Below are 22,667 nucleotides of genomic sequence, written 5' to 3'. Positions count from 1 at the left end.
CAGCAGAAGACAGCAATGACCGAGAAGTTTCCTGTTTTCTTCTGGGGTTTAGCTTGTAGGTCTACCTTTTTGGTGATGGAGACAAACTCCAATGAGCTGGGATTTTCAAAGGCTAATGACCTGTCATATTTAGCAACCAATTATGGCAGAGTTTTCTGGGCTGTGAATTCATTCATTAAAAAAGAGGTGAAAGTTCAAGTTTTATGTGAAAGTATTATAGCTCCTCCTTAATAAATGTGTAATTAGATAACTATAGGAAGATTGTATATACAGCAGATACTAATCCATTTAATATGTTGACTGTCTATACTTAATTATGATAATCTCAATGCACTGTTAAATAGACAAGAAGGACAAAAGCTTCCCTTAGAGATTTGTCAGTAGTATTTTAAGAGCTGATATAGTTTACCTATAATCCTCCACTAACTCATTAAAGAGTGGAGTATAAGACTGGGCATAAGACTTTTTTCTTTCTGTTTTCTGTTCTAATCAGTCCTTATTTCCCATTTTTACTCCACATACCTACTGCTTGTGTTTCTCCAGGACACAAAAAGAACCTTTATTATTGACATTAATAAGTGATTTTCATACCTATCCAGGGCTGAAGAGGTCTCTGAATGTGATGTGGAGTGCTGAAACAATGGCTTGTGTCTTCATCTTCTTAGGTTCTATGAAAGTATCAAGAGGAAAAAAACAAAATAACAAATAAAAGTCAAAAAGAATAGTTAGCAACCCATAGGAGAACCATTACAATTCATAAATGAGGGTTACACACTCAATCTTTTTCTCTTTTTATGTATGAAGTGAAATAGATAGAACTCCCACACATTTTTTCCTCCAGCCACTTTGAATATTGTTCACTCTTGTTGTCAGCTTTGCCAGTGATAAAAGGTTTATTCCACATATTCCCAGGCGATGGTAGAGCAAAAAGTATACGTAATGTGGCTGTCCAATGCATTGACATTCATATTTAGTCTCTAAAGTCAAGTCATTTCAGAGGAAAGGGGAGTACAATTTGCTATGTAATGCATTGAGACAATCCTATATCTCTGACTGTGTTTCATGACAGATCTTATAAAAGATCATAAATTACTATCTGTTGAAATGTATGAATTTAATGGATTCCATTAATGCACACACCTGCACATAAAAGATTTTGCAAGCCAGAAGATATGATCAGTCAAACAGCTTTAATAGTTATTAATTATAGTTGCTCACTATTTATTCCTCACCAACATAGAAATGTTAAGGTGTTTTAATACCTATGCTCTTGGATGGCATGCATAAAACAGGGAAACAGTCCTTTCCTTCTGTGTAATCAATCGCCCTATTACCCAATGCTTTAAACTCTCTGTTAGACATTTTCTCAGGCAGGACCCTTGTTTTTCTCCATATGCTTCAGAAAAACACAGACAGATTTCTGCACAAAGCTTTCTACTCTTCTGCTTCTGAGTCATTTAGGCTGAATCCAGAAATCTTCAGTTTGGATTGAACTTTGTAAAAGATTTCAGTATTTGTTTCAGTATTTATTAGTAGTCACAGAATGGTTAGGGCTGAAAGGAACTTTTGGAGATCAATTTGTCCAATCCTAAGGCAGGTTGATTAAGAGCTCGTTCCACAGTATTGTGTCCATTTGGGTTTTGAATATCTCCAGAGAAGGCTCCACAACCTCCCTGGACAGCCTGTTCCAGCACCCTATCACCCTCACAGTAAAGAAATTCTTCATACTCAGATGGAATTTTCTGGTTTTCAGTTTGTTCACGTTGCCTCTTTTCCTGGAGTCTGGCCCCATCCTTTAGACACCCGCCGTTCGGATACTTACACAAACACAGGAGGTCCCGTCTCAGTCGTCTCTCACTGAGGCTCCTTAGCCTTTCCTTGCAGAGAGATGCTGCAGATCCTTCATCATCTTGTAGCTCTGTGTTAGACCCACTCCAGTAGTTCTGTGTCTTTGTTGAGCTAGGGAGCCTGGCCCTTGGCACAGCTCTCCAGATGTGACTCACCAGTACAGAGCGAAGAGGCAGGATCACCTCCCTTGGCCTGCTGGCCTCATACAAATGCACCCCAGGATACCATTGACCTTCTTGGCCCTCAGGGCAGGCTGCTGGCTTGTGGACAGCCTGTTTTCCACCAGAACACCCACTAGTCCTTCTCCACAGAGCTGCTTTCCAGTAGTCCACCTCCAGCCCGTGTTGGTGCCCAGGGTGGTTCCTCTCCAGCTACAGGACCTGCACCTGCCTTTGCAGAGCTTCTTTATGTTCTTCTCTCTCCAGGTATCCATGCAGTCCAGGTCTTGCTGTCCAAGTCACATGAGATGCTTTAAAAAAGTAAATCCATATTGTTTTTCCTCATCAAAGGACTTGTTGTGCTCCTAAAATACTAAAAAAAAAAAAAAAAAAAAAAATCGAATGCTTCAAAACTCAGGTGTTGAAATTAATAAAAGAACCCAAGCAGTACACAGCAGATAGACTAAAAATTTACAAACCAGAGGCATTGCCACAACAGTGCCAAATTCAATTAAAAATGTAACAAAAAAAGCAGGAGAAAGACTCCTATCAGCCAAACAAGGATGTACTGTGTAACATCCCAATGTCTCTGGCCTCTGGAGTTTGAAATGAACACTATGAAGCAAATGAATAAACTCATGCTGTCATCTGAGAAAGATTTAAAGTATGCTCCTACCTCGTTCTGTGATTACCTGTAACAAAACCAACCAGGACTTCACCGAGAGACTGTGTAGTTGCACCGATAGCACATTGGTTCTTGGAAGAATGGGATATGCCCCAAGTTCCAAAGTTGTTATCTAACCTGCAAAAGAGATTATTTCCATGTAGTTGTGCATTTTAAAGGGCTTTGAGATATATCGGAGTGGAAAAAAAGACACTGTTAGTAATTAAAGACCATGGAGTTTCTCAGCCCCTTGGATAATCTTTGACACTACATTTTACTGAATTTTCTGTGTTATATATGAAAATGCAAGTATAAGGCAAAGAAAAAAATTAAGCTTAAAGTAAAAATCCTTTAAATTTATTCAAACCCCACAGTGATCCAAGTTAATGAAACAACGAAACATATTACATATTACATATTACATACATACCTGGCAAAACCAGGCAGAGATTACTAGATCAGCATATCAGTTACTCTCCTATTGTCCACCTCTTATCTGAGAGTTTATATGAAGTAACAACATCAACCTCCCAAGAACATAAAACTATTATGTGTTACAGCTGGTGCTAAAGCGTGAATGAAAGCACTTATTGAAATTATTATCCTAACTGACATTTGTCATTTGTACTGTCTCCTTTCATCCAAAATCTAGTTATACATTACTGAGTTTTGCTTGTGGTTCATTCCTTTTCTGCATCTCTTAGTATGGGCTTTTCTACCCCATATCTTTGCTAAATAAAGAAGTTGAGTATACTGTTGGACACAGATATATTTCCACACAATCTACTACTTATTAGTTGTTATCATATATTTTTTTTTTTTGGCTTTTTACTCTTTTATTCTACTCTTTTAAAGCGTATCAATATATGCATTTAATTGCTGACCCACATGACAGGCAGAGAAGGCAATGGCCACAATGTTGGCTGTCACCAAGTTTGAGCTTTTGACCTGTACCTTAGATGCTGAGCAACCACAACACTCAATATCTCTATGAATTATTGCTCAGGCCTTCTGAAATTAGGGAAGAAATAGACATTGCTGAACACAGTCAAAATGGGCATTTCCAAAATTAGAAATCACTTGGAAAATTCAAGCACCATTGTGCTGGTCAGCCTGAATTACTAACTTGTCAAAGGGCAAGGAGGTGGAAAGAAATGGATCTTTTAACTTCAGGGATTGCACTCATGACACTTGACCATTGAGAATGGTAGCTATGGACAACAACAATGGTGATAAAAGAAACATTTGATCCTTACTTATGATTCGGATCAGTAACCAAAAATACATTAAATTTTTAAGATGTTGGTGATTTTTATTTTTTTTTAAGAGTATTGAACTTTAAACAAGTAGCTGCATGGCCTCTGTTAGGAAGCCTCTGAGTGTCTGGGCCTTTCAAAACTTTAAGAAGAGACTGGTACAAAAAACTTTAATAACATCAAGTCACAAAAAGTACCTGAGTAGATGTCTCAAAGGCCATTGTTAGAGCTAAAGTTAGCTATTCTGCAGCACTGCTATTCACTCTATGTCCTTGCTTCATAATGGTTGGTATAAAATGCTCCTTTCATTTGGAGTGAAGAGAATTTTTAACTCAGGAAAATACTGTTCCCTGATGGAAAAGACAGGGTTTGCCCTACATTATTATATCTTATGTTATGTTGTGTTTCATTATGTTATATCACATTACTCCATGTTAAGTTTTAAGGTTTTTCTGCTGTGTTTTCCTTCTGAAACCTTGGTAGAATTTGGTGTTCTAGTCCAAAAGAGTTCTTGAGACATACTTGAAATGGAATTACATTTCAGTTAAATCAAATATATTTATAGCTAAGTATAGCCTTTTACACTTTTCTGGATGTCAGTCTGGATCTCTGACATTATTTCCTGACAAAAGGAATGATTCAGAAACAGAGCTGTGTATCTCATTAATACTGAGAGGTGGAAACATTGCCTAAAAGTACTCCTTATTTTGTCTATTTTGGAGATAAATCGGTTGTGTCATTCTAGAACAAGACTTTCCACATTGTTATCACAATCTTGGAAGAATCTTACTCATCAGATCATGGAAGACTCTGTTACAAGGAGAAACCAGGATGCTGAGGAGATCTGGCAGAATGGAAATATTAGCATGATGTTCTAGCACAAACTACAAGATTAGGCTGTTCAATGAAAATCTAAATGGTTATGCATGGTGAGATTGTTCTTTTAAAAAAGTCAGCAACCAAATAGGTTATCAGCAGGGTCAAAAACATTCTCAGAAGAAATGATCTCATTGCAAAATCTGCTTTTGCTGATTTGTCCACCTTACCACTTTCATTTTAAGTTGTCATTAGCAGCATGTTCTTTGTTCTTCAGTAATAACAAATCTTAAAAAAATCTACCCATCTTTTAAGCACAAAATTAGTCCAATTCTTTTAAAAGGAAGAAAAAGCAGAGCTGACTCTCAGCTAGCATAAACTGACATATTGTCATTAAATGTAATTAATCTACTCCAATTATCGTTATCTGAAGTTCAAGACCTCCAATTGAAATAATATTTTCATTGATCTATTAAATGAAAAAGAGAAAACATCTGTCTGTATGTCCAGCTGTGTAGCTATCTGCATAACTCTCTTCTTACACAGAGAAAATTTTTTCATTAACTATCTGGTCAAAGGCTGTTGCATTTCTTAACAAATTTTTAATCCCCATGAATCCAGCCCATTTTAGACAACACTGGAAACAAACATATATTTTCATCATGGAGAGTTTTGGGAGGGGTAGGAGGGTGTGAAGGGAAGACAAAAAAGAAACCAAAATCAGTATTTTATGTCCAAGTCTTTGTAACAATAGACTTTACTTTCTGATCACCTTGTTGGCAGTACAAGGGTAAGAATAATAAAAAAAAAAAAAAAAAAAAAAAAAAAAAAAAAAAAAAAAAAAAAAAGAGTGGGAAAATATTCCTTTACTCTCAAAGCATCTCTATTCACTTAGCTTAATTAACAAAGGGAAAGTTTGTCATGGTATTTCAGAAACATTGCTGAAATTATTGTTATTAATTTCCTTCTGGAGAGTAGGGAGGAGAAAGAGAGGGTAGAGAAACACTGAACAAAACTAAAATGCTTGAAACAGGCAGTGGCATAGGCAAATATTGTCAACTGAGCAAATATAGCATTGTGCAAAGAATCAGCACAAAAATTCTTTTTCGTCTAAACCCCACATACATCCTTAAATTAGTTAAGAAAGCACATCACTTAGAGCTTAGACCCCCTCCACTCCCCCAGTATCCCTTACTTACTGCACTGATAAATGCTTTAACAGATTAGCTAAGATTAGAGTAGAATGACAGACTATACTGGCTGCAGTCTGAGGTTGCTTAGGAGTTTGGCAACATAAATTATGCATAAAGTCAAGATTTTATACACATCACTGGAAATTTCCTTGTTTTCCACATTTAGACAAGAACCCAGGGATATCCAACAAAAGGTTTGTTACCGTTACTAATTTTGTTGGAAGAAATTAGTGCATTGTAGAAAAAAAGTCCATAGTTTGTGTCGGGACAGGGCTCTGGCATGTAACCAGCTCTAGACATCAGGAGGGTTGGATCAGATGACCTCCAGAGATACCTGCTGATCTAAACCTTTCAATGATCTGTGAAAACTCAACTCAAGATGCCTTTTCTGAAATCTTGTAAGTTGTTATTTTTACCTTGTGCTGAAACTTGGAAGGATAGTGACCCTTCTGGGAAGACATTTTTGCTTTTATATATTTTACATATTTATTTACTGTAAAGTAAGCTGGTTTTCAGTGCATGCCATCAGCAGGTGTGTTGGAAAAGTCCTCTTTTTATTTGTAAAGTGATGAAGACAACCAGTCTTTAACAGTTTATTTTAAGTGGGAAAAAGTTTATGACATTAGATTTCTATTTCATAATGCTTAGATTTATGATGGGCAGTAAAATCATACAGTGAGTCTTAATGTAAGTGTTATTTAATGAAACCAGAGTTACCAGGCATCATGTTATTATGGAATTCACAAAGCTAACTCTCAGCCTTGCTAGAAAATGTAGTGAAAACCAAGTTGTGGGATTTTCCTAACTCTGTCTTGTAACACACTGATGTACATATATTTTTCTACAGATAGGTTAAAAAAAGCGTGGAAACTGTATCAATAGAATAAAACATTCTACCTGAAGCGGCAGCTGTAACCCTTCAGCTGAAGGGTGGCCAGGATATTTCTATCCAAATTAAGATAATGGAAAGTAAAGTCATTAGACCCTTTACGGAACACATATAAAGGAGAGAAAAAAGCTTCAGTTTCAATTCCAACATGATGGATGCAGGTTTTATAAAGTACATGTTTACTATATGCATTTATTTCAACATGAGATTTAAATTAAAAACAAGTCTTAAGCTCTAAAGTTGCTCATTGGTTTCTACCAATTTCAGTTGCAATTAGCTGCTCATATGTTTATATGGTGCTCTTTAGAAGTATTTATCTGTTATATACTGATTGCTTCTCTAGCATTAAGAGAGGCTTGTCTGGTCCAGAAATCAATGAAAAAAAATCAGTAGTGGTGTGCTCAAGAGTTTCTGAATCCTTATCATAACATATGCCAGGAAATTCATGCAAGTACTGGATTTCTATGCCCAGATCTGGTCACTGCATGTGTCAAATGAATAGAGCAAAGTACTTACCTGGATCAGATTGTATTATACACTCTCCAAGGTTTGGACTATATATATATTTTTCGTCTTGCACAATGCTAGCAGATGGAACTTGATTGTCAAAAGCCCTCAGCAGCCAATATGCTGAGTACTTTGTAAAGACTTTCCTGTGGCTGAAAAGGGGAAAAAAGAGTAAAGACAGTATTTTACTGCCTCAATTACAGTCCACTCTTAATGAGCTCCCATCTAGACAATGCACTGCCCAGGCTTTGAAAGGAAAGAAAAAAACAAAACCCTCTTGTTTCTTTCTGGTTTATGTGTCAATAGGCCAGTTAGGCATCATTTCTTCTTATGGACAATTGATATAAATGAAAATATAAAAATAGATATAGATGTCGATGTCAATGCATCTGTATTTGTGTGTGTTTGTGTGTGTACATATTCCATCTGTGTATATTTTTAAATATGCAAACAGAATCCTTTTTACTCTCTCAGTAGAAGTTGTTATAGTCTCCCATAGCAACAACTCACAGATAAAGATTCTCACATCAAACTAAATTGTACATCGAGGACACTGCTGACGGTTATGCCAACATTATAGGTCTGATTTCAATCCACGGAATTACGGAGTTTCCGAGTGAAAGTCTAACCTCAGCTCACCAGGCTATGATACAGGCATGCATATGGCAAATAACATCATGTCTTGTTTTTGACATAGAGAAATGAGTTACAAAGTGAATGGCAGGTTTTATGCCAAATTTCTTGACTTTTGTGGGTTTAAATCTTCCCCCAAATGTTAATATTATGGAAACTACTGTTTTGATGTTTGAGGAGATAGCCAGTCCTTGTGGAAGCAGTAACATTCTGTTTCTCTTGGTTTGGAGGAATTTCTTCTCCTGAATGGTCAGTTCAATTGAACAGCATAAAATAGAAAGACACTTCCTTCTGGCAGGACAGGTGGAAATTTTATGCTCCAGGACTGTTCAGTAATGATCTTTGGCTGCATTCATAAACACAGACACAGCGGTTAGCTATTAATGTAGAGTCATGCAACATGGAAAATATAATTCATGACTCTCCACCCTTTCATACACACTCTTCATTAGCAGAAACTCTTCAATATTGTCAACACTGGACAGCACATGGTTTCTACCTCAACTTTAAGTGCCTAAAAAGAAATGTGGTTAAACCATGGTTCATCCGACAAAGCAGAAACAAGCAGACACAGGGCATTACCATTTTCAACACTGAAGTTCATAGCCAATCCAGGAGAAGATTCTCACAATTTCACTTCAGTGATATTTGTTTTTTGATTTGCTTTTTTCAATCTCACAGTTCACACTTTTGTGGTAGAATTGCATTCCTGTCTAGGATACCATCTTTGTTGGCTGTTGTCGTTTTTTCAGGTTTTTTTGTAATTGCAATGTTCATTTCCAATATTTTTTTTTTTGTTTTATCTCTTTGTTGTTGTTGTTGTTTCTGTTTGTTGTTGTTGCTTTCAGAAGCTGAATGAATAATTTAGAACTGTGAAGTGTATTGATGGTTTAGTTCTTTTTTGGGACTGGGATATTAGAAAGGACATGTACGAGTAAAGTAACATAACCTTTTCTCCTTTCAAAATCTCTCAGAAACACATCAAATATTTTCTCAGGAACAGTAAAGAAATACATTCAGGAACAAACAAAACCACAACACTTTTATTTTCCTTCATTAAAAGGTTAAATAATTCACCTTAGACTAATTCATTTTCATTTGAATAAAAATTCAGTCATATGAATCATATGAAAAAATAATATTGAAATGTCCCTCATCATGCCTTATATTTCTTATAATGTAAAAGTCATTAAGTTATTTGAAGCAGAAAGTTTAAGGAGACAATAGATTTCACATATGCATTTTAATGTATGTACACAAATATTTTTCTGCTACAATCGCTCCAGTGGCTTTAACTCTTTCAAAACAACAATCTACCCTCCACAAAATATCTTGAAATTTGCTTTCTTAAATAAAAAACCCCAAAACTGAAAAACCAGAAATAACTACCTATGGAACCTTGAAAAAATGTTTATACTTGAGTATTTTCTTTCAAGCTGCAATTGCATTATAGTTATATAGTAAATAAACAAATTAATTTCTTTACTTATTCAAATTCAGTATTTCTAAAAAAAAAAAAAAATCATTTATTCCACTTGAGGTTTTTGACATTCAGAATGTAAACTTGATCTTAACTCTGACAAGGTTTTAGTCACTCAGATCCAGGAAATGGAGGTTACAAGCTTTACAGTATTCATCTTATTCCTCCACAGTTTGAACTAAAAACTTCGTGTTTTAATCTCTATAGTCAATGTCTCAGTTTACTCCTGTGTGGGATGTTGATGGATTTTGATTTTTAGGACTACTTCCTACCTGATTTCCTCATCCAAGTCAAATGGTCCTTCTGTGCTCCTGTTAATGTCACTGACTGAAACAGGGGGATTGGTGGTTTTCCTTCACCTGAACTTCCTCTCTAAAGTAGGAAAATTTTGCTCCAGACTGAATCCTGAGAGCAAAGCCAGGTCGTGCAAACAGTTGTCCATGGAATATAATGTGGACCAAATTGACCTATCCATCTGACACAGATGATGCATTGCATGGCCTTGGGTGAATCATTTGCTGTGTTTGGTCTTTCTCTCCTGTAAAACAAAAATAATGATACTTCCACACTTCCATTGTAAAGACATAATATAAAAATAGGTAAACAGGTCACATACAGGTTCAGTTGTTTCAGTGTCTCGTCTCTCACAGTGGCAGTAACAGGTCCAGATAGATGAGAAGAACAAGACAACCAGTAATATTTCCCTTTGCTATCCCTCCTCAGGTTGTGGCGGGACAGAAGACAAAATCTTTACAATTTACAGAGCCAAATTTTGAACCTATACTATTTTTCTTAACATTTTTTAATGGACTTTTCCTTGGTTCTCCAAATGAATTTACCTGAAAGCAATTTAACTCGTTTGCGGTTTTGGCTATGTTTTGTGGCAGTAAGTCCCACAATTGGAATTATCTGTTCTGATAAAGCATGACTTAGTACAGCAAAACAAAACAATTACTTTTTGCTTGCCTTCACCTGCATGCCTAATGGATAAAAGGAGTGAGAACCGTTGAATAAATGACAAATATTAGCAAAGCCTTATATTAAATTAAAATATCAGCCTATACCTTTGCTAATGTAATTTTTTTAGTAATATTAACTGGCATATCAATAATACATATGAAATACACGATTCAAAGAATATATTTACATCAGAATTTAGGAGGGGTAAATTAACAGATCTTTCTTTTTTTCTTCACATATCATTAACATGATATGATATGATATGATATGATATGATATTGGAGATTTAAAGAGTTTTCCTTCACACCGAGGAAACTACCCAGTCAGGAATTTTAAACTTGCAGAAGAATTTTTGCTTGCCCAGACTGTGCAGTGGTCAAAACTCTTGTCTACGAATTCACTTTGGAGGGGCATGGAAACGACAAAGAAGTACCACATCTGCAAACTTCTGCATTGACAGGATTCTCAGGACAGCTGATCCTTGCTTTGCAGAAACTCAGACAGTTTACAGCAGTGGACCTCTGTTTCAGTGATACCAGTAGCAACTGAAGGCACAAGACAATAAAAGTTATTAAATTTAAAAAATATTTAAAAAAAAAATCTTCCTTGATATTTAAATATGCTTAAGATGGGATCAAGACCAGGCTGATGGCTTTGGCCTGAGTTCTGCTGTGTAATGCACATCAGAAGTCTCTTACACATCTGTAGCATACCTGGAGGACCAGGGACAGCTCAGGGTGCAAGGTGCTATTCAGAAGCTTCTCTTGTTTTTGTTGCAGGGGGTGTGAACTAGTTTTGGCAGTTGGTTCTGAAAGACCCTGACAACTTCCCAGTTTTGTTTTGTGTGTCTCTCTCTAGAAATCATCCAAACTCATTCTGAGACTCAGGAGCAAATTTTTGGATCTGTCCCTATGGTCCCTCTCTGTTTCCTCTTCCTTTCCTACATCCTCCCTCACCCTGTTCCAAGGGAAGATCTGCTGACAAAGAAAATAGATGATTAGGTATTTAATCTATATGACATATCTTATTTTCCAAAAGACAATATTTAAGATAAGTAACCAAAATAATTTCATGCTCTCAACTTATTCACATGACAATTCAGTTATGCTTCTCTCTTCCTCATAAAGACCCCTAATATTTCAGTCTACTGGAGTTTTTGTTATTGCCTTTATAACTTACCAGCGCTTTCAAGACCCAAATTATGTGTAGTTATGCCTAAATTTTGTAGGACCTCACACCTTCATGCTCTTGCTCCTCTAATGGGTCAATCAGTAGAGACTAGAGACTAGAGGTTGTGGTCACTTCTGACACTTACAAAGGGATGTGTCTTCCCTGTCTTTTGATGTCAAACATTTAGATGCCTAAATATGACTGAATCAGACTGGCCTTCTTGGGGTCTTGTTCAAAAGGAGATTCATTTATTCATAAGAGAGGACTGAGAAAGGGCAAATTATGAGGTTGGACTTCATGATCCTTGTGGGACCCTTCCAGCTGAAGATATTCTATGGTTCTAGTCTATGATTTGCCCTATGAAGGTGTCAGTAGAATCTCCACTTTCATCTTTCATTGCATTCATCCAGTTTTGTAAGTCTCACATTCCTAACTTCTGAGGAATTAGTAGTATTTAGATGGCTAAAAAGTTGTAAACCAGTGGTTCTTCACAGATGTGTGCAGCACACAGCAAAGTGGGGTCCTCATTTCTAGCCCTTCTAGGCAGTCCTGTGACCCCAGCAGGAACATGGTTATTGCATGGACAGAACCATTCCTGAGCTGCTTTCAGGAAGGCTCATGATGATCTTACATTCTTTTTGTACTTATTCTCAAGCCCAGCAAAAAAAAAGACTATAGGGCCAGCTCAAGATGTGCCCCAGTTCTTTGCAGCATTTCTTTTCTTTCTAGATTTTAATTTATAGCGCAAATAGCAAGCCTGCTTAAAGATTTATATACATAGAGTCATTTAGGTTTAACTTAACAATTCCATGACTACACTGCTTATGGAGCACAAGCAAAATTTTGCTTCATGGGCCTCAACAAGACAAGGTAGGAATATCCTACATTAACAAGAGCTGATTGGTTTTGGGTTGTGTTTTTTTTTTTTTTTCGTATTATCTTTTGTTTATTTGCTCATGAACAGCCTAAGTAGCAGCTGTTTAGCCTTCCTCTTCCTTACCAATAAAACAAACAATAAACCTGGTCTTCCAGCCACTGGAAATAGACATTTCAAAGGATTTTTAAGCAACTTGAGAGCTGGCTAGTCTGACATCATGACACAAGTAATTTGAGGAACAAGTGCATCCTACAATTTGACTTCAAATCCTGGACTTATCCAGCAGTCTTCTACTCCAGTCATATAGAAAAAAATAATTGCTTTTAGTAATTGAGGAAGCAACTATGTCTGTTATTTCATGAGTTTTTAAATTATTATAATTTTAAATTATTTCTGTTCCAAAATACAAATTGGTGTTATAAGCTTTATTATTAAGGGAAATTTCTCATTAAATGAAAAAGTTATACATTTTATTGCAGAACTAATAGAATAAAGTATTTTCATCTTATTAAAAATCTTTGATTTCATTTAAAATAACTTTTTACTGACCATTCTGATTTTGATGGGGAAAAAAAAAAAAGCAAATTACATTTAAATGATATTTTTTCTGACCTGTTCCAAGCCTCAATTTTGTTTCTCTCACATCTTTAACTAATGTCAGGTGGAATCTGTAAACATTTACACAGTTAGAAAAAACAACTATAAAGTTAAGTACCGCTTCAGGATTTTTAACCTCAATCAGCACACAAAAGTATAGGACTAAACTTTGTTCATGTACACAACATGTACATGAACAGAGCAAAAGCTCTGAACCTTTGAAATTTTTCCTTTGATGTTTAATTCTATCTAAAATAGAGGATATAGTATGCCCTGTGCTGAGGAAAATAGGGACTTTTGTCAGAAGAAACAAGAAAAAATCCACAGACCTTTTCACTAATGAATCTGATGCCTGCTCTAAAAAGTTAATGAAAAGTCTCTCCATTGAATTCCATGGGCTTTGGAGCAAACCCCAGATAAGCTGTTCAGCGAGAGCAAGTAAAATAAATTGGGAAAAGGTTCTTTGCTTTATGAAGTCATTTTAAGGGAGGTAATGGAACAGCTGTTGCATAGATAAAACACACATGTCCCTTCAGAAATGCAGTTGGGCAGAGCCTTGCTGCACAGCACGACTCGTGGGCATCGCCCAACAGATTCTCTGGCTGAACAGACCACTAGCCTGAGCGCTAACCTCGCAATGACTCCCCAAATCCCTCTGGCCCCTTAAAGGGAAAAACAGCTTCATTAGTTCCTCAAATAAACAGCCAGAACATAAACACAACATGCTCCATTAAAATGGTCAAATTAAGCAAGTGGAGAACCTTTCCTATATTGTGTCAGCTTTAGTGGTTTCATTTTGGACTTTGTTTTCCTTTTTTTTTCCTTCCTGGTTTTGGTTTGCATGCTTTCGTTTTCAGGGCATGCAAGTGAATTCTTAGACAGAACCAACTTTATTTTATGTAGCTTATTACAGCTGTGTTTTAAGGACATTTTTCTTTCTCCTGCCTGAATTTTAAAATGAGCATTTGGAAACTAAAACTGGTGCACCAGAGAGCACATATAAATTATTGGTGGTCTTGAAGGGTTATGGTGAGAGACCGCTTTTTTTGTGTTATCTACTTGAAAAAATTCTCCCTCTCCATTGATTTCACTGCGTAAAAAACAGTGAAAAATACAGTAGATCATTTAGCTTCTTTCTAGGACTTTAGTGTTTGTCATCCAAGTGTTTGAATATATTTCAGGTAAAACTTAATGACCACAGCACAATCCTTCTTAGACCTAGTGCTGATCTGAATCTTTGGCGCCTTTATCTTTTGTTGTTGGTTCCATAAGAAGTTCACATTTTCATGTTTATTTGTGTGTGTCCAGACACAGAGTGATAAAGTCTGTAAGGGTAGAAGACAGAAAAGTGTGATGCTGTTGTTGGTGACCACACATCTATTGCTTAGCTAAACTTTGGTTTTGTATTTTTCTTTCATGTCTTAATATTTTTTTTCCATCTTCTTTACTAATTTCTACTGTGTCTTTACTGCAGTTTTCGTCCTTTCCACTTTGGACTAGGATTTCAAGAGGTATTTACAAATAAATATCACTGCAGGAGAGCTTATTCTTTTTAAACTGTAAGTTCTTCTATTTTGAGCTTCACAGCTCTATTCATACTTGTCAGAATTACCTCCTCACCACCTTTTTTTAAACCAAAATGCATTTTCTTTTTTAACTCTCTTGTCACACTCACTCATACTCCATTGAAAAATATTTCTGTTTCTTTTTTTTAGCATGTTTCTTTGTTCTCCCTTTAATCCTTGATGAGTAAACTGTTCAGAAAGCTGTTTTCAACTTATTATAAAGCGAAGAGATTTTTTGTTTAAGAAAATAATATATTTTATTTTTAAGATTTTTCCTTTATGAAGAATTTAATTTAGAGAAAGAATAGAAAAGCAAAATAAACACATTGATTGATCTGAGCTAATTATAATTTTAATTTAGTCATTATACTACTCTTTTCCTATTTAAAGGGGGGAAAAGTCAAGGTGTAGAATACTTGTAAGAAGGGAAAGGAAATATTTCTGACTGTCATAATAATAGTAATTACAATAACAATAACAAAACCAACAAAAATAACAGTGTTAAACGCATCAAAAATTTTTAAAAGGTTAAACATTTAACCTGCAAATAAAATGTGTTATCTAACACAATGCAGTTACGCTATGAGGATTTATCTTCATATAACATCTAACTTAAAATATAATTACAGAGCACTTCCTATTAAAAACTTATATTCATTCTTATCCAAAGTTTATCAATAAATTAACTGAATATATATTATGGTCCATTAAGTGAAAGAGAATGAGCTTTACTGTCTCTGTTCTTGTTTAAAACACATTCCTTTCAATGCACTGAAAAGTTCTGTGTAGAACTAAAATAATTCTTTCATTGAAACATGATGTGAGAGAAAGGTAGGAAATCAAAGTACCACCAACATCACCTTAGGCGTGATCCTTGCCTGTTTACAGCAGGACACAGCTTTCTCTGAAGATCTCGTCTGAAACAGGGAGGAACGACCTCGTCATCTATGATGGGGTGACTACATCAGTGGGCAAGGGGAGGGCTCCGTCTGTAATCTATATGGAATGCACTAATGCTTTTGGGGCGTGCCCCACAACCTCCTCCTCTCCAGAGTTTGCTGGGTGAGCAGCTGTTTGGATAGTTATGTCCAGAGGGAAGTGGTCAATGGCTTAATGTCCGGATGGAAGTCAATGAAAGGAGGTGTTCCTTTGGGCTCTCTGTTGGGATCATCATTGTTTAATGTCTTCATTAATGCCCTAGACAAAGGGATTGAGAGCACCCTCAGCAAGTTTGCAGATGACACCAAGCTGAGTGGTGCTGTTTATACACCTGAAGGTCAGGATGTGATCCAGGGGCACCTAGACAAGATGGAGAAGTTGTCCATGGGAATTTTATGAGGTTTAGCAAGACCACAAGGTGCTATACCTGGGTCAGGGCATGAATCCAGGCTGAGGGATGAGCAGCAGCCCTGGCCAGAAAGACTTGGGGGTGCTGGTGAGTGAGAGGCTGGACATGCCCCGGCCATGGCACTCACAGCCCAGAGAGCCAAACGTGTCCTGGGCTGCATCCAGAGCCCCATGGGCAGCAGGGGAGGGAGGGGATTCTTTCCCTCTGCTCCGCTCTGCTGAGACCCACCCGGAGCACTGCATCCAGCTCTGGGGTCCCAGCACAGGAAGGATATGGAGCTGCCTGGAGCGGGTGCAGAGGAGGCCACAGAAATGATTGGAGGGCTGGATCACCTCTCTTACAAGAAAAGGCTGAGAGGATTGTGCTTGGCCTGGAGATGAGAAGGCTTTGGGGAGACCTTGCAACTCCCCTTCAGTACTAAAAGGAGTTTTATAAGCAAGATGGGGACAAATTTTTAGTATGGTCTGTTACAAGAGGGCAAGGGGTTAAGATTTTAAGTAAAAGAGAGTGTAAATTCAGATGAGATATAAGAAGATTTTTATGGTGAGGATGGTGAGATGCTGTAACAGGTTACCCAGAAAGCTGATGGGTGCTACCATCCCTGGAAATATTCAAGGTTGCTTTGAGCACCCTGGTCTAGTTGAAGCTGGCCTGGCTTATTGCAGGGAGGGCTGGACTGGATGACATTTAAAGATCCCTGCCAACTCAAACTATTCTATGATACTATGCTTCTATAACAGGCAGTCTGAGAAAACACAGCCTTTCATACAGAAAAGGGACATGTTGGCAAAGAGAAACATGGCACACCTATGAACATGTTTCTCTCTTCTATCAAGCTTTCTGACTGTCTTTTGCTCTGTCATCTGGTGTTCTCATAGAAATATTCATTTATTTTAATTTCAGACATCTCAGTGAAGCACCTGAAAGAAGAGGATAGTTGCTGTAGGTACCTGTCTAAATTGTGCTTCTGTGATTAGTGCTGGAGGGAACGCTATCATTCTCCTGAGAAAAGGAAGATGATTAAGGACCTCATGTAAGTGTCAAAATTTAGCTAAAACCAGTGTGGGCCTTTCTCAAACCATGTCAATAAAACATGATTAAGCAAATGTGCACTTTTAAGAGAGATGATGAAAACATGCATACTGTTCATCGAATCTGGTTTTGTCTGCATAGCAATTTTCTAGGGCATGAAATCTCTGTGTAGTTGTAATCTGTTATGTAGAGATCCAAGTCAGATTATATATAGTGATTTCCCTTTACTTCATTTTTGCCTTTGCAAATAAGGTGTTCTTAATATGTGTTGCAGAAGGTCTTTCATCCCTGTTGTGATTGATGGCTAGGAAACTGCTGGGGACAATTCCATTTGGTGGGTAAAAAAAGACTATCTCGTTTATCTTTATATCATATCTGTTGCAAATTAAGCTAAAAACATAGAGTTTGCACACTAAAATTGTTACACTGTGGAGCAATGTGCCTATAAAACAGCATGTTAACAAGCACGACATGATAAATGAAATGCAATAAAGTTCTGTAATTTCAGATTCTCCCAGAGGCAGATGACGAGGCTGTCACCTGTTGAGCTTTGCTTGGTGACAGACTAACAGCATCTCCAAGAAAGTACTGGCTGGGCTGGCTTTAAAAGAAGTGAGTGGCTACTAGTGCACATTTGGTTAACTTCACACATGCTGGATCTGAGATAAGATCCGTAATTCAAGCAATGAAATGCAGAGGCAAAAAATACCTTGCTTTCTGGATTACTGGTGCTCCTAAACTGGAATGTCCTGTTTTCTACAGTAGATGGCAGCAGTACTGATGCATGATAAAAGCTGGATTCCAAAGGCATTTTGTAAATTAAAGCTGGGGTTTTTTTTGCTTTTTTTTTGCTTTTTTTTCCACCCATACGATCACCATCATAACTGATCATAACACCAGAGCCTCTACCAGTCTGATATTAAACCTCATCCCCAGCTTCAACTGTGAAGTGATTCACAGGTGTGCAACCTTGTCTAAAAACGAACAAACAAACCAAACCAAAACTAACAAAATTAATCAAAACCTCAAGGAAAGTGAACCAAAAATCCCCAACTATCTTACTGCTCAAAGTTGCTTTGTTTTTATGTGCCAGTAAACATTTACTAGCATTAGCTCTCTAGCCATACATGTAGATATATTTTTCCTCATAAGGTGTCCCATAGCACTACCCAAAAGGTTTTTCACCAACGTTATGACTCTCTTCAGGAAGATATCAGTAGAGCACAGGTTTGGGAATGGGAAAGAAGCAAAGAATGTCTCAAGGATTTATTTGTCTTTCATAAAACGTGTCTATTTCCTACCACATAACTGAACACTATTTTAATTCAAATGTGCACATTTCAGCTGACTATTTTTAAAGTATCAGAAATATTAAAATAGTCCCTTCTGGGTCCCTGACTTTTTATTTTTGAAGGTGGGGGAGACAAAAAGAGAAGGGCATTCAGAAGGGAATCATAAAACTGAAGTCTTAGGTGCAAGAAAACTGGTTTCAAATTCCTGTACCTGGTTCAGCCTGGCAAAAGGTATCTACTTCCCCTTCTGTGAGTGTTCTAGCCCCAGGGCTATGAGAATACAGTTGTGTATTCAATCTGGCCCAGTAAATATTTCATTACTTATACATAGAGATTGAATTCAGGGACTGCATCATGCACCTTAGATGCAGGTGAAAAGCAAAGGGAGGGGTCCCCACATGAAAAGCCTGAAAATTAGAGCCTTCAATATATAACTTCTGTATTCCCTAAAAATATCCTAAGGCATTCAGAGTCTCGTGAATGTAAAATTTCTGCCCTTTACACTCATCACAAGAAATAGAATAGTAGATCTCTAAACCAAAAATTCCATGTTTCTTAGGGGAAAGCAAAAACAAAAATGAACAAGAGAAAACATTTACCAGTTTAATGAAAAAAATTGCATTCTGCTTTTCTTTTTTATTATTTAAAATATTCTCTGCTAATATTTACTTGTATGGTGGACTTGTGGCTCTGTGAGATGGAGAATTTCCTGGGTGTGAAAAAACAACTATTACTCTATTATAACAAAGCTCAGATGTGTATAATTAGAAAATGTAAATAGTTCAGAGGTTTAAATGTTGTGGGATACATTGAATACTACTGAAAATGTTGCTGAAATTTGTACTCGAGTTTTTACCTCTGCATTTATTTCACCAGTGCTTGGGTGTTGCAAGTGCTTTTGTCTTTCTTTGATATGTTTCACATGGCTGGTTTGTGTCTAAAGTCATCTTCCACAGTCTACAGTAACAAAAACTTTTAACAAAATTTACATTAGGATTGAACCATCATAACTGCTGGCCTAATTATAAAAAAATGGGGTCGCCTTGGTGACAGCTTACAAATAAATGTTTCCTTCAAGTAACTATAGATAAGGACAGAGGAAAAAAAATCATCTTAACATCTCATATTGATTGCTGGGTCAATGCTTTTCTAGAAACTGTAAAATATGAATGAGCAGCCTTTGAACAGAATAAGATACTAGATGCCTTTGATCAAATCTGGAATGCATTTCTGCACTGCTACTCACTAAAAAGAACAAATAGAGGATAACTTTCAGATGATCAACCCTGGATCCACAAGGCCTTCTTCTGTGTAGCTCAAAAACTAAATATATATAGACCAAATGACAGATTTCAGAAGAATGGGTTTGTTTGTGAGACATTCAAGGAAGTAAACAATAGAAAAGGACAAGTTTATTTAGATCATTCCGAAGGGACTGATTTACAATTAATGAGATTAAATTAAGCAGGAAAATTTGTAGACTGGACATCAGTCTGCATATATTTCATTATGGAGAGGTCTGTCCAACTTGTGAAAGAGTCTGTAAGAAGAAACAGAAGAAATCACATTGTTTCCAGAAAACTGGATGTGGTAGGAGGTTGGTGAATACAATAAGCTTATAGGGTATTGTGGATAGAGGAAATCCCTAAAGAAAATGGAATTTTCAGTTTTAGATAATAATATTAAAAATAAATAGCAGAGAAAACAAAACAGAACTTATAGAAGTAACACCTCAGAAAAATTTGTATGTCTTGGGACTCCATTTACACTTTTAGGGTTTTAATAATATTTTTATATATATATTTATATTTAACTATATTAATATATTATCAAATATTAACATGCTAATATTAATATTTAATAACATTATTATACATTAACATATTGTATATTAATATATAATAGAGATATTTTATATTAATATATATAATAAATACATGGATTTACTATTGTATATGTTTAACTTTTGTTATTCTGTGACACCATGTATGTAATACAACCAAGCTGTGACTCAATAGAAGTGGCATTACAGATGTGACCAGTTCATGAAGATGCACAGATGCATAAAGCCTGCGAATTACAGCCTGTGCTCTACATTTCCCAAATAGTAATATTTTTTTTAATGGATTTCCTCAAAAGGACCTGGAAGTGTTTTGGAGATTTGTAATGATTGTTTAGTCTGGGGTTTTGTTGGTTTTCTTTTGTTTATTTGTTTGATTGGTTGGTTGGTTGGGATTTTGTAAATAAAAGTTTTAAACTGTCTCTTATACAGCTCTTTTTTTCTGGTTTTATGCTTAACTTTCCTTTGTTCTTCTGGGTTCTGCAGTATACAACATCAGTTTTCCCTGAGAAGAAGAACTGGAAGGAAGAAGAAAACTTACAATGGCTCTTCCATTTCTCAAATCTTCCACTGGGAAGAACATGCTGCCGATGGTCAGCATTTCCTTGACTCTGATCTTCTTGGATCTACTTGGTGTAAACACATTTTTATACATTTTTGCACACATGGTCTAGTTTTTTTTTCCATTTATATCCAGCTAAAATTTGAACGTTGTACACTAATCTTCCCCAGCCCATTAGCACAAAGAATATAATTTTTCTGCTCAGTTACTATAGAGATTTCTTAGAGTTCTATTGTATCTGGCACACTCAAACCTAAACTAAAACAGTCTGGGTAACAGCCACTTGATCAAAACACAAAAAAGCATCAGAGTTAAAGCAGCCTATGACCTCATCAATTCAGCAGAAGACTGGATGAGATCTGAGTTCCTGCACTGTCGGGCCCTTACAGTGTCTGTGGCCTGAGCTAAAGGTGGGATGCAATATTTCCCTCATTCACTTCCCTTCAACACTAAGTCTGTGTAGTTTCATATAAGCACTCAATGTATCCACAAACAAATGGTGTATGAATTTCCCCAGGATGTCAGAATTTATATGTATTTCACACAATTAGCAATGACAGCCTTCCTAACAGAAAAGTTTCCTAACAGAAAAGTTAGGAAAACTGAAGAATGTGATATCATTAGGATGGACATATTGCTGCTAGACTTCATAAGGATTTAGGTGCAGTAGTAATTTTTGTCTGTGGTTTATATTACTAAATCTTTTTTTGGGAAAGTCCACACCAGCTCAGTAAGTTATTTTTAGTAAACTTCTTACTCTCCCTTGAGATACCTGAAAGGTGTAGGCAGGGGTATCTTATTTCATTTAAGAAATGGAGATCAATTTAACCCCTTTAGAATGAGCATGAGTCACTCTAGTTTAACACAAATTACAATTTGAAAGTCCAGAAAATGTGACAGTAAAAATTAACATCCATTATATTTTTCTCATCTGATTGTAAAATTCACAGCAGGAGAATGGTAAAGGAGTAGTAGTTGTTTTAAGATCCTTTCCAAAAAGAAATTTATGCCCAATCTCTATAACCTCTAAAATTAGGAGGTCAGGCAACAGTGTGTCTGTATGTCAGTTTGAGTCTGTTCCAGTTTGTCCTCAAAGGAGGAAGCCTGGGTTCCTAACTCTAGCACCAGGAACAAGTTTCAGCAATATCTCACCTCCTGTGATTAATTTGAAAGATCATTGATTCTAAAGGAAGATTTTAATGAAAAAAAAATATTCTGGACAAGGAAAGGAGCTTTATCTGCCTATTATACTGAAGATAAATATAATCTGCAGTTTGAGTTCTAAACCACATTCCTTTTTCATTTCTATGCACAAAGAAATTTGCATTCTCCTCTTGGCAAGGCAAGAAATCAGACAGATTGATAGGAAAACAGGTTTTCTGGCTGATTGTTAAAGATGTTACTTTGATTTGTGCAGAACAGCATGAAGACAACACAGGATAAGTAATGCAACAATACAGGAGAAGGAAAATGCAAAAACCCAAGCTCAGAGCTCACACAGGATCACTCTCAGTGGGTATTCATGCCACATTTTAATTTCCTTAGAACAGTTTTATCATTGAAAGAAAAGGGGAAGCAGGGTAAGGAGAAAACAACTAACAAACTATATCCAGATCTAAATTACAGAACATTTGGGGTTTTTTTTTCACATCTGAAAACAGTGATCTTTTCTTTTGATTCGACAGCTATTCATCCAATGGAATGGTACAATTGCATCTCAGGACAGATCACTGCTTCAGTCTGAGCTAGACAACTGGGCTCCTTCTATAGCCACCAGTGGGGAATTGGTGCCTCTGGAGGGCAACTAAGCTCATTTTGTGATGGGTGTTCACGAGAGAGATCTACAGAAAGCGATTTGTCTTAGCTATATTTCTCCATTAACTATGGACAGTCTAAGGGAATAGCTTAAATTGGACACTTAACTCCGAGACAGCTAAAAGTAAGGGTGAGTCCCAGCTCCTGTCACCGTCCAATATAAGC

Source organism: Corvus moneduloides, chromosome Z (assembly GCF_009650955.1).
Source record: "Corvus moneduloides isolate bCorMon1 chromosome Z, bCorMon1.pri, whole genome shotgun sequence".
NCBI classification, from domain to species: Eukaryota; Metazoa; Chordata; class Aves; order Passeriformes; family Corvidae; genus Corvus; species Corvus moneduloides.
The sequence above is the reverse complement of the archived record's forward strand: the minus strand, read 5'-3'. Positions refer to the sequence as shown.